This window comes from Lissotriton helveticus, chromosome 5_1 (genome assembly GCF_964261635.1).
Source record: "Lissotriton helveticus chromosome 5_1, aLisHel1.1, whole genome shotgun sequence".
Classification (NCBI taxonomy): domain Eukaryota; kingdom Metazoa; phylum Chordata; class Amphibia; order Caudata; family Salamandridae; genus Lissotriton; species Lissotriton helveticus.
In genome coordinates, this window is record NC_136065.1 from 1,664,145,801 (window position 1) to 1,664,157,644 (window position 11,844).

Below are 11,844 nucleotides of genomic sequence, written 5' to 3' on the forward strand. Positions count from 1 at the left end.
GCCTAATCTAAGAAACTCTGATTCAATCAGAGCAGTCGACTTGAGCTCTGTCCAAATTCTACCAGTCTCCTCGCTGATCGGTCTTCCATGAGTGCAGAAGGTTGTTAACGCTCTCCACTCTCCCCATGACTTCTAAATTCGGGGAGTTCACCCTGTGCTACTGTAGCGTTCCCCGTTTGACTTTCAATGACATGCTCATGCTAACCCCCCAAACTTTGCTAACCCCCCAAACTTTTCAGTATCAATCTCCACCGATACCCTGGGATTTGCAGCTCTATACCCCTATGAAACACTTATTGGCGGGCCAGTGGCGCAATGGATAACGCGTCTGCCTACGGAGCAGAAGATTCAAGGTTCGACTCCTGGCTGGCTCGACTGAAGGCTCCTTTTAACATCTTTAAAAGAAGTCACAGTTAATAGTAAAATGAAGCCATATACCTAGTGGGCGTTTATGGAAGATTAAACTAATAACACAATTTCCTGTAAATATACCAATAATCATGAGGTACCGTAATTTGCTTCCACAGAAAGACCATCGCTTTAATCGGGAAATAATCCAATGCGCCCAGGCTCTCATTACATTTAAAAGAACTACATACCACAATGCAGAAATAGTTGTCTGCGATCTGACTACCTAGTTACAGAGAGGCAGAGTTTTAAGTGGGATGAAAAAATGTGGGGTCCCTGAAAGGGGCGCGGCCTATATAATTAGGGCATGGCTTTAACACAGAGGTCTTCAAACTTTTTTACTCTGAGCCCCCCCCTAAGCAAAATGTTTGGAGGTCGGGCCCCCCTCCAAATCTTTATGGCAAGTATTGGGGAGCGGAAGGGACATGGCTGCGTGCAGGGAGTGGGGCTTATGAGATGGTATCAGAAATACTTTTTCTATAGCTTATGAACTGCACTAAATATGAGACTTATAAAACAGCAAATGCATCAAACAAAAAACGATTTTATCCCGAACAAACTGCTCCCCATAATTGGGAGGTTGTGAGCCCATCACACGCTTTGACCCCCATGCAACTACACCTGCTGCACTAATGATATCTGCAGTCCTGAGTAGCAGGCTATCTCCTCTGTATCTTTTACCTCTTCCCCACCATGACAGATCATCACCTCGGTCCTAATGCTTTAAAGAAAAATAAGCTCCGATGCCCCCTTTTTAAAAGTAGACAGTCATATCTGTGATGCAGTGGGCCCCTCAAATCCCTGGGCCCCAGTCCTGCTGCATCTGCTTCCTTAATGATAATCAGCAATGGCCACTTACACATTTGTCAGCAGCATCAGCTTCACTAATGAATGTCCCTTAAAAAATAAAAACACTTCTATTGTCCCCTTCTTTGTGATATCTCTCTGAAGATGTCGTCTCTGGCCATTTGTAAACATACAAATGAGTCCTCATACAGTGCTCCCTATTCTGGGCCTTCTCTTTGACAATATCTATGAATCTCGCTCCTTTCTTGTCTCCTAGACCATTGCTGTGAGGCCCCAGGTATCAAGACATTAGGGTTCTGCATCTGAATGCAACCCTGCTGGGCTTCTACCAGCCACCCCATGGACTCCGCTTTCACAAAAACTGCCCCTGAATGGTTATAACTATATTTGAGGAGTCATTGCCTGAAAGCGTAGGGTGAGGTGGTAGTGCAGAAAGTTAAAGAAACCAGCCATTAATTGAAGTGCATTGTGAGTGCAAAGTGATCACTGTGAGTGCAGGGTGGGGGGTGAATGGTTTGAGTGCATGAGGAACAGTGTGAGGGCATTGTGATTGCTGTGAGTGCAGGGTGAGTGTAAAAGTTAAGGATGAAAATGAGGAGAGTGTTGTCTGAATGCAGGGTGCATTTCCAGACACTTGAAGTATGTCAGCTTGTTATTGACGGGTGCGTAGCGTTTCACATATAAGTTAAACTGTTTCTATTATGGAATTAACCAGGAATCGAGGGTGGAGGAAATAAATAATGTGCTGATCCTGCAACAAACTTACAGTTTTGATTAGGGTTGTCAGCTCATTATTTTGATGTTCCAGGCGGTACAAAATTAAGTACTCACTAAAGCTGTATTTACAGAATTTATCTGTGCATACTTTGAACAGCAAATATGAATAGAAAGCACTTTAAATTGTGTTCTAGGGCTGCCTGAAAGATCCATGACTGATAATTAAAAGGAACAGACTGAAAAGTCACACTACAAATACTACTACTTTATTTATAAACCACATTTAGTGCCAAAACAAGAAATTAGCAGGCTGTTTATGAAACACATGGCTGGCATTTTTCTTTTGGCAACTTGAAGACCTGTTAGCCCTGTGGAGGTTCCCACCTGCCTATATAATTCTAAAATAAACTACTACCTTTCCAGCTTGGCTGCTGTGCTCTTCTAATATAGCCCAAGTGCAACATTCCACACAATTGCCTGGGAGGCTAATGTGATAGTTGAACTCCAGTCTGGGAATATTTTAGAGAATGTTCAAATGTTCCAAATATTTACAAACAGGTTTGAAATGGTGTAATTTGGCTTCTCTGTGCAGACAAGGAGCTACTGCCCTAAAGTTACCTCTGAAGACAGAAGACAAGGGGGCAGATTTACAAGCCCCTTGCGCCACTTTTGCATCATTTTTTCCATGTTAAAAAGGACGCAAATGTGGCGCAAAGGACTTGTAAATCTACCCCCGGGAGTATCTCATAAACCCCAAAAGTACTGCAGCCCTCACAGTAAGCAAGCAAGCATTTGCAATGCAATAGGTCTCTCATTATTTAAGTTTGAGCTACTGGCATTGCTAAATAATGCAACACCAATAGCTCAAAAATTAACAATGCCAGACCTATTGCATTGCAAATGCTTGTTATTCCTGTGAGTCCTTGTGTAGGCAGGGCCCCGTGCACTGCTTGGCCTTAGAATGCTGTTAATACAGCCCTGGATGCAGCATGTCTTATGTGTGGGATGTAGGTTTGAGATGCATGAGGCTTTGAAGACATTCTCCGTGTACGGATTATATGTCACTAGCAAACTTAAATACATAGAAAGCAACTGTGCACTTTGCAGCTGGAGGGATAACAATTCCGAAGGTATGGGGTATTAGGGCAGGTGCTGGTGTGGGACCAATGCAGAAAGAGAATAAGCAGGTATCGGATGTGAGGAAGAGGGACACCTGAGGAAATCTCGCTGGGGCGCTGTTGGTACAGGTCCTGTAATTGGAAGGATTACAGACTTATTAATATTTTCACTTTCTTTTATGTCCATGTTATGTAGATTACAGTGGTGCAGGGGATATTTTGCATCCATATTTACAGCTCCCGGCATTTACGCTGTCTGACCACTAGAAAATAAATTGTCACTTGTTGAACTTTACATAAGTGCAAAACGGCGCCATAGTTAGTAAAACGTAACAAACCCAGGCCCCTGTGATTATTGCCAAACTTGCAGTTTTGGGGCTAGTAAAGGTTCTTAAAATGAAGCCCCTTCTTATTTTGTGATCACAGCCTCCACATCCCACTCAGATGGGTTCGCCTTTAACTGTTGTTGATCTTTCTGTTCCTATTTTCGCTCTTTCTTCAGTTCTCATTGTTTTTGACCGTGGATGGGTGCGGAGGGTTTAAACAGTTCATGCTTATAATATTGGAGCTGCTGTCTTTGGTTCTTGCTTAAACATGTGTGATCTGTGCCTGCCGCTTCCGTGTTGCTTCATATTGGGGTGCCTCGTTCCTGTTTTACAAAGCACTGGACATGCATGGGATTTAAGAGAATGTCAACATGTATTTCGTGTTGCTCTACTGCCCGTGTTTGTGGCGCTGGAAACTATGAAAATACAATGAAACATACTTACAAACCCTCACTGGGAAGGGAAAAAGGGAGTTAACACTGCTTTTCAACAGGATCAGGCATTTCACAGTTAAAAAATAACGAGAACATTGACACCTGGGCACGCTAAGAGGCGCGTTCAGCAGCAGTTAACACCTTCTCGGCTGTTTCTTAACAGGGCTTACACGTTTGCTCAAGTTACTTTGTTCTCGAACAATGGGCACTCACCACAAACACGCAGATGGTGGAAAAAAAAACATGCCAGCTAGCTGCTGTCCTCCTCATTGGTGGAACGTCACTGTTGACGTTCCTATGTGCTGATAGGAAAGCCGGAGCAGCAGCAAATCGACTTGCGACGTGGGACAGTAGAGGAAAAAGATAAAAATAAAATCTTAGGGAGGATGCACGCCCCCACTCTGCTTTAACATGTAAACTAAAATTCCTTTAGAGTGCCACCCTTTGCATAGAATTGCAGTTGGCATAGGTGATGTAGTTCTGAAAATTTTGGACTCGTGAAGTAATTCTGGACTCGCGAATTAAACTTCATCATAGCATGACGATTTTTATATCAAAAGACCGAGAATGGCTAGTACACTATGTACAAGCATTTTCGTCATATTCGAGTGACGATTTCACCTCGAAATCGTCATTTGCGTCCTGAACCCTTGGCATCCATTTTGTGTACGGCAGCCATTTTGTGAGTTGCCCTCACATAGGCAAGCGAATTAAGCCAAATTCGATTCCAAAGGACACGTACACCTTAATTGACTTTCCTGTGACCTGGGCAAGTTGGAACCATTGCCCCAGGCCGAACCTGTTTGGTCAGTTCCTCTCCCAGTGGCCGAACGAGATAGCATCAAGGCACAACATGCCATAAACCCTTTTCATCACACACACACCCTGCCGAATCTTGCTCACACCTGTCCCTGCTCTTTTCTCTCTCACTTGCTTTATGATGGGGAGGTGCCCGTTTTTATTGGGGGTCCACCGATATCTGATGAGAATGTTGGGCCTTGCCGGGTAATTTGTTGTGGGCTGGACGAACTGTAATGTGGGCTTGTCATCATGACTCTGTTTTTTCTTTGTAATGGGAACATGTCTATGGTATACTAAAATTCGACGAATGTTTGCCTAAAGCACAATATTTCGTATAAAAAGAGAAGCCTGACTTTGTAAATTTGAGCAGTCTCCTGAGAATATACATCAAGTGTTGTTGTACTTCTAGGACCTGTTACTTGGTTGCAGCCAATAAAATCGATCCTTGACTTCACCTAGAAGACTCTGAGTTTCTGTGGTCTGAATCAGGAAAGTACTCGAGGTCTTTGGGTGTACTCTGACACCGCTGGGTTACCGGTTCGGTACCGGTTCTGAAAAACCCAGTACCTCAGTTGGTGCCCAACGTGGGGCGATACCAGCGGTACCGGTCCAGCCAGAGGTTCGTGAGGAGCTTCGTGTGAAAATTCTGGAGGAAGGCCGCCACTTCATCGACCCCTGCATGTCGACGTGGTCCGAAAGTCTTTGCTGCGAGGTTCCCCGCTTCCCGACGGCTACAAAGGACTGCTGCCCTGGCTATCGCCCTGATTTGGACCCTTGAAGTTTGGTAGAGCGAAACGCTAAGACGAGTCTTCTGGTGACGTCATCGATATCTCAGTTAAGTATAAGTGGAGCGTCTCCCAGTCCTTAGTTGGTTCTTAGTCTTGGGTATCCTTTGGGATCACTTTATTTGGAACTTGCAAGTGCCAAAGCCGAAGGACTTGTGTATTCACGAGAAATATCATAATCGATAAACCTTTGAAGTTTGGAGCTAGACTAGAGAGCGAAGATGCCTGGTCTTAGCAGACTTGGAAATTTGTTTTGTCTTGGCTGTAGTAAAAGGGATTCCCGATTGGAGGACTCGTGTCCGGTTCCTCCGATTGGAACTCCAACTTATGAATTATATGTGAAACATGGAGTAGGCCCCATCACATATAACGAAGTGTGGATCAAATACACCAGAAAAGATGGTGTTTTAAAATGGCCCCAATACGGTAGCTTTGATACCGAAATCCTAGATAATCTTGAAGTTAAACTTTTTAAGAAGAAAGCCCGGCCGGCGATGTTGGACTCTTTCCGCCTATGGCGTAAGGAGGCCAAACAGAAGGAAATTAAATTAGCGAAGAAAAATAAGAGAGAAAGGGGTATTTCGATAATGCAAGCTGCTATGCAGTTTAAAGACAATGAAGAAGAACAGATGAGTGAGCAGTTGCACAGGCAACGTAAAATGGTAATAGATAAATGTTACCCAGTTTTGCCTCCTCTTCAGCAAGATGCAGCAAAAGAACTTGTAAAAGATCCCCTAATGTCACATTTGTTAAGTTCGCCACCGCCTTATGCGCAGAATGCTACAGCACCCCCGCAACCGTTAGTTGCGCAACCTGTGGTTGTTATGCCTCCTGTTCCTCCACAGCACCCACCAGCTACTCTTCAGCTGGCTCCTGCTCCTCCGGTGCAGCCTCCTCAAGGGCCACCGGCTTTTACATCTGCTCTTCCTATACTCCCTACAATTTTGACTACCATATCGACTACCACTCCTAGTACTTCTCCTGACACTGCCTCTGCATCTGCCTCGTCTGCATCTGCCTCGTCTGCATCTGCCTCGTCTCACTCTGCCTTCCCTCTTGTCTTTTCCTCGACTTCTCCTTCTGTTCGTCAGAGAGTGACTAGCACTGTTACTAGTATTTTATATCCTTTCTTTGGAGCGGCAAGTCCGGCTCCTGTCTCTGAGCATAAACAGTTGCGTAGTCAACAGCCTGATTCTAGGGAGAAAGAAACGTTAAATCATTTGGCACATAGATGGATGACTGACCCGACAATATATGATCTAGAATCTGTTATGGATGTCTTCCATCAGTGGGAAGCATCAAAGCAGAGATACGTTTTTGAGAAAATGTGTGTTTTTCTGTGTGAGGATTTAGAGGAAAATGATTTGGACTCTAATCCGCCCGAGTTGAGCCATGTACGGTTCGAATTTTCAAAAGGCACAATTGTGGGTTCAAATGTTAGGAAAGCAGTTGCGACGTTGTTGTCACTTAGGACTGAAGGTGTTACTATGTCGTTGTTTGAGTATGATTCTTCTGCTAAAAAGAAGGCGAGACAATATCCCATGAGAGAAGTTCCCCCACAGTGGAGGGAAGGGGACCTACAAGCTAACCCACCTATTCAGCCTCATTTTCAGCGTGTGTGGGTACATGTTCCATGGAAGCGAGCTGAGGTTTTGGCCCTTAAACAGACATTGCCTGATCCCCGTAAAAATCCTGCAGGGTATTACAAAGAGTTGTCACAGACTGCTGGGTCATGTATCATGAATTTAGCCGATATCGATATGTTATTTGGGAATGTTGTTCCACAGCCTTTATGGGGAAAGATTCGTCATACAGTTCATGATCAGGAGTTGGGTGACTCATGGGCTAATATTGCTGCTGCAGATGCCCTACAAATTGGTGGTTCTAAACCTGAGCTTTTAGTAGCAGAACTTCCTGGTAAGATCATTGATTATATGAAAACTATAATGCCTGCGATGCGTGTAAACTGGGATAAGTTGTCTGCATGTAAGCAGAAGAAAGAAGAAACGGTGTATGATTTCTTCACCGGGTTTGAAGAAACGTTTGTCGACCACAGTGGTCAAGATATGAGCACAGAAGGTGGTCAGCGTTTGTTCGTTGATAAATTTGTGCACAATCTGCTTCCAGAGTTGTGCAAAAAGTTGAAGGATTCAGAAAGTTCTTGGGCAGTTTCCTCTTCAGCACAAATATTGGCTACTGCACAATATTATGAAAACCGAGACAAAGACGAGAAAGATAGAGCAGACAAGAAAACTAAAGAGTTGAAAACTAAGGTTTTTAAGCGTATCCGCCACGTGGTGGTGGTGGCCAGAATAATGGTGGTCAGAATAACTATCAGAATAATTATCAGCAGCCTCAACAGTATCAGAGGAACTCGCAAAGAGTAGAGTATACTCAGCCACGTGTTCCTGTAGGTCCCAACCAGTGTTCATATTGCAAGGAAGAGGGTCATTTTAAGTATAGTTTCCCTATTCTGTTACAGCATGCAAATGGTGTGTCAAACACAAGAGGTAAAGGTGTTCAGCAAGCGCCTAGAGGTAGAGGACGTGGAAACGTCCCCCAGAACGCACGTCCCCTTCCACCTCAAAATTCGATGAATAGGTTCGATCAGCAGAATAACGCATCTGGTAGGACAGCTCAGTACTATGCTGATGATTACTATACAGAAGATGAGCATTGGGAAGGTAATGATTGCTAGGACAGACATAGACAAAGAGAGGGAGTTGTTTCAGTTCCAGTAGATCAGAGTGGACCATACGTCGAGGTGATTACATCAGGTGTGTCAGAGCCTTTTCTGTTGGATACTGGTGCTACAAAGAGTTCTATTATGCACTCCAAACTCCCTGGCGCACCTTTGTCTGGCGAAATGAATGTTTCTGTAGGTTTTTCTGGCGCCCCGGTTAGGAACCCGATTTCTGACCCTTTGTCTCTTTCTGTTGGTCCTTGTGAATTCAAAGCACCCCTTATTCTGACAACAGGTTGTGGTGAAAAGTTGTTGGGATTGGATCTGTTAAAAAGATTGTATGCGACTTTGTACTGTTCTCCTTCAGGAGTACAACTTACTTTAGGTAAGAAAGTGGTTTCTCCAATGTATTTGTCAAGGGATAAACTTCCAACAGAATTGTCGTTTCTTCCTGATATTCTTTGGGCTACTGGTCCTAATGATGTGGGTCTTTTAGAAATACAACCATATGTTGTAACATTGAAAGCCAATGTTAAAATGCCACGAATTCCCCAATATAGAATTTCTAGTGAAGGTGAAAAAGCTTTGCTAGCGATCGTTTACGATCTAATTGAAAAAGATGTCATTGAAGAGACAAGAGGCAACGTTTGCAATAGTCCTGTTCTGCCTGTTTTGAAACAAACTGATCCTTCCCAGCCACCTGTTTACAGATTTGTGATTGATCTTAGAGAGGTCAATAAAATAGTTGTGCCACAATTTCCAGTTGTCCCTGACATTACTGCCCTATTGACTATGATTCCAGCTTCTGCAACCTAGTTTTCGGTGATTGACTTGAAGAATGCTTTCTTCAGCATCCCGATTGCTGAGGAAAGCAGGGATATTTTTGGCTTCAGTTTAGGAGGACGAAGCTTCCGCTTTAAAAGAGCTCCACAGGGCTACTGTGAAAGTCCATCAATATATAGTCAAGCTTTAAAAACACAGCTTGATACGATTGTTTTACCTGAAGGTGCTACTCTTGTACAGTACGTTGATGATTTGCTTATTGCTGCAGATACTGAGATCTGTAAAAAAAACACGTTGTCATTGTTGCGTCATCTGTGTGATTTGCATCACAAGGTGTCACTTTCCAAATTGCAATATTGTCGACAAGAAGTGACCTACTTAGGTCATCTCTTATCGAAGGAGGGAAGGAAACTGACCCCAGAAAGAATTCAGGCAATAGCGAAATTGAGTGTGCCAAGAACACAGAGAGAAGTGCGTGCTTTCTTGGGTATTACATCATATTGCAGACAGTGGATACCGAATTTTTCGTTATTAGCCAAACCTTTGGTGGCATTAACGTGTAAAGATACACCCAATCCCGTTTCTTGGTCTGAAGAGTGTCAGAAAAGTTTTTCTGAATTGCGCACAGCATTATGTTCGGCTACTGTGTTGGGTACTCCCAACTACAGTAAGCCTGTTACATTGTATGTCCATGAGAAAGAGGGTTGTGCATTATCAGTGTTGACTCAGTTGTTTGGAGACAAACAACGTCCATGTGCATATTTTTCGTCGACTTTGGATCCGGTAGCTAAAGCATTGCCAAGTTGTTTAAGAGCAACAGCGGCAGCAGCTGTTTCTATTCGACAGTCTGCTGGTCTAGTAATGAATAATACGCTAGTCGTGATGGTCCCACATGCAGTAGACACGTTGTTAAACAGAACCAAGACACAGCACTTAACTAGTGCTCGATTGTCAGGTTACGAATTAACATTGTTAGCGAGTCATGTGCATATAAAAAGATGCAACACTCTAAACCCAGCCACGTTGTTGCCAAGTGTAGAGGAATTAGATGCTTCAGAACAGCATGATTGTTTTCTTAGAACAGAAGAAGAAACGAAAGGGAGAATAGACCTCCAGGACACTCCTCTTGCTGAATGTGATGGTACATTATGGGTGGATGGTTCATGCTTCAAGCTCCCGAATGGTGATACAACTGCAGCATATGCTGTCACGACTTTGCATACAATTGTTGAAGCTGCACGTATCCCACATAATTCAGCTCAAGCAGCAGAATTGATTGCACTCACGAGAGCATGTGTGTTGTCGAAAGGAATGAAAGTGACCATCTACACCGACAGCCAGTATGCTTTTGGTGTGGCTCACAGTTTTGGACGATTGTGGAAAGAACGTGGGTTCCTGACTTCGCATGGAGCTAAGATTCAGCATGGTCAGTTGGTGAATGAGCTTCTTGAATCACTGACCTTGCCTCTGCAAGTGGCGATTGTGAAATGTAGTGCTCACAAGAAAGTGACTGATGATGTTGGTCGTGGAAATGCATTTGCTGACGAAATCGCGAAAGAAACTGCAAGGAATGTGATGAGCCGAATGTATGTTGCAGGCCCTGCAAGATGGGTTGGTGATGTTGGAATGTGTGAAGACACGATAGAGAGTGTGAAGTCTATTCAAGCTGAGGCTACAGAGAAAGAGTTGAACATGTGGAGAGAAAGTACGGGTAGAATGGATGCAAATGGTTGTTGGATTGAATTGTCAGAGCATCAGAGATGGTTGTTACCCGATGCGTACGTGCTTGCAGTGGTTACAATGGCTCATGGAATGGCTCACATCAGTGTGAAAGGGATTTGCAAGTTGTTGGCTCCAGTATGGCAAAATTCAGGAATTCCTAAGTGTGCAGAGAATGTGGTCAAGAATTGCATGGTGTGTCTGAAACACAATCCTGGTAGGGGAACCCCAACTCCAGCTGGTCATTTTGCGCCTCCCACGTATCCGTTCGAGGTTTTGCAGCTAGATTTCATCCACATGGAGAGGTGCAACAATTTAAAATACGTACTCGTTGTTGTTTGTGCCTTCTCAAGATGGGTAGAAGCATACCCCCTAAAGGACAATACTGCCTTGTCCACAGAGAAAGCCCTTGTGAAAGAATTCTTCCCCAGATTTGGAATGCCTAGAATGGTCTGGAGTGACAATGGGAGTGAATTTGTGGGTCGTGTGATGAACAAAGTATGTGAAGGGCTAGGCATTCAGCAGAAGTTCCACGCTGCAAATCACCCCCAATCAGCTGGACTAGTAGAATGTTACAATGGCACGCTTAAGTTAAAACTAGCCAAAATTCAAGCAAGCACTGGTCTTAAATGGCCTGATGCTCTACCCTTAGCACTCCTATCAACCAGAATGACTGTGCATTCACGAGTGAAACTTAGTCCCTATGAGATTGTTTTTGGCCGCCCGGCCAACGTATGGGGAGTGCCAAGGCCCACCAAGTTCAGTGAAATCGAACACCCTGTTTTGCTTGATTACCTGTACGAATTGACGGCTAAATTGCATGTTTTACACCAACAGGTGCATGATACACTGCCTCAAGTCTCTGAAGCTCCAGGACATCAGATCGACCCTGGATCCTGGGTGCTGGTCAAGAATTTCCAGCGAACCAAGAACGACCAGCCCAGGTGGACCGGCCCACACCTCGTCCTTCTTTCCACAAGATCAGCTGTTGGAGTGGAAGGGAAGAAAAACTGGATCCACGGGATCCACTGCAAGAGGGTACCTTTACCTTATCCGTACGACCGGTGGGTCCAGGAGGGTATCGCTGACTCAGAGACTGAAACTGTGCCTCGTTTCCTGCCTTTCAGTGATGCACGTGTAAAAGGAACACTGACTGAACAAGAGAGTGATGAAATTTTGCAACCAGCAGTATCACCATCAAAGCGATTGAACACTACAGAGCCTGAACTCCTGTTTCAGGATCAGACAGTACTTGGAAAAAAG

General features: G+C 44.2%; 1 non-coding gene across 1 annotated transcript; it reads left to right on the plus strand.

Annotated features, from left to right (window-relative positions):
* The first annotated feature begins 301 nt into the window (after positions 1–301).
* On the plus strand, positions 302–374 carry TRNAR-ACG (transfer RNA arginine (anticodon ACG)). Its single transcript has one exon. It is a non-coding gene; the product is annotated as a tRNA-Arg (tRNA).
* Positions 375–11,844: the final 11,470 nt, after the last annotated feature.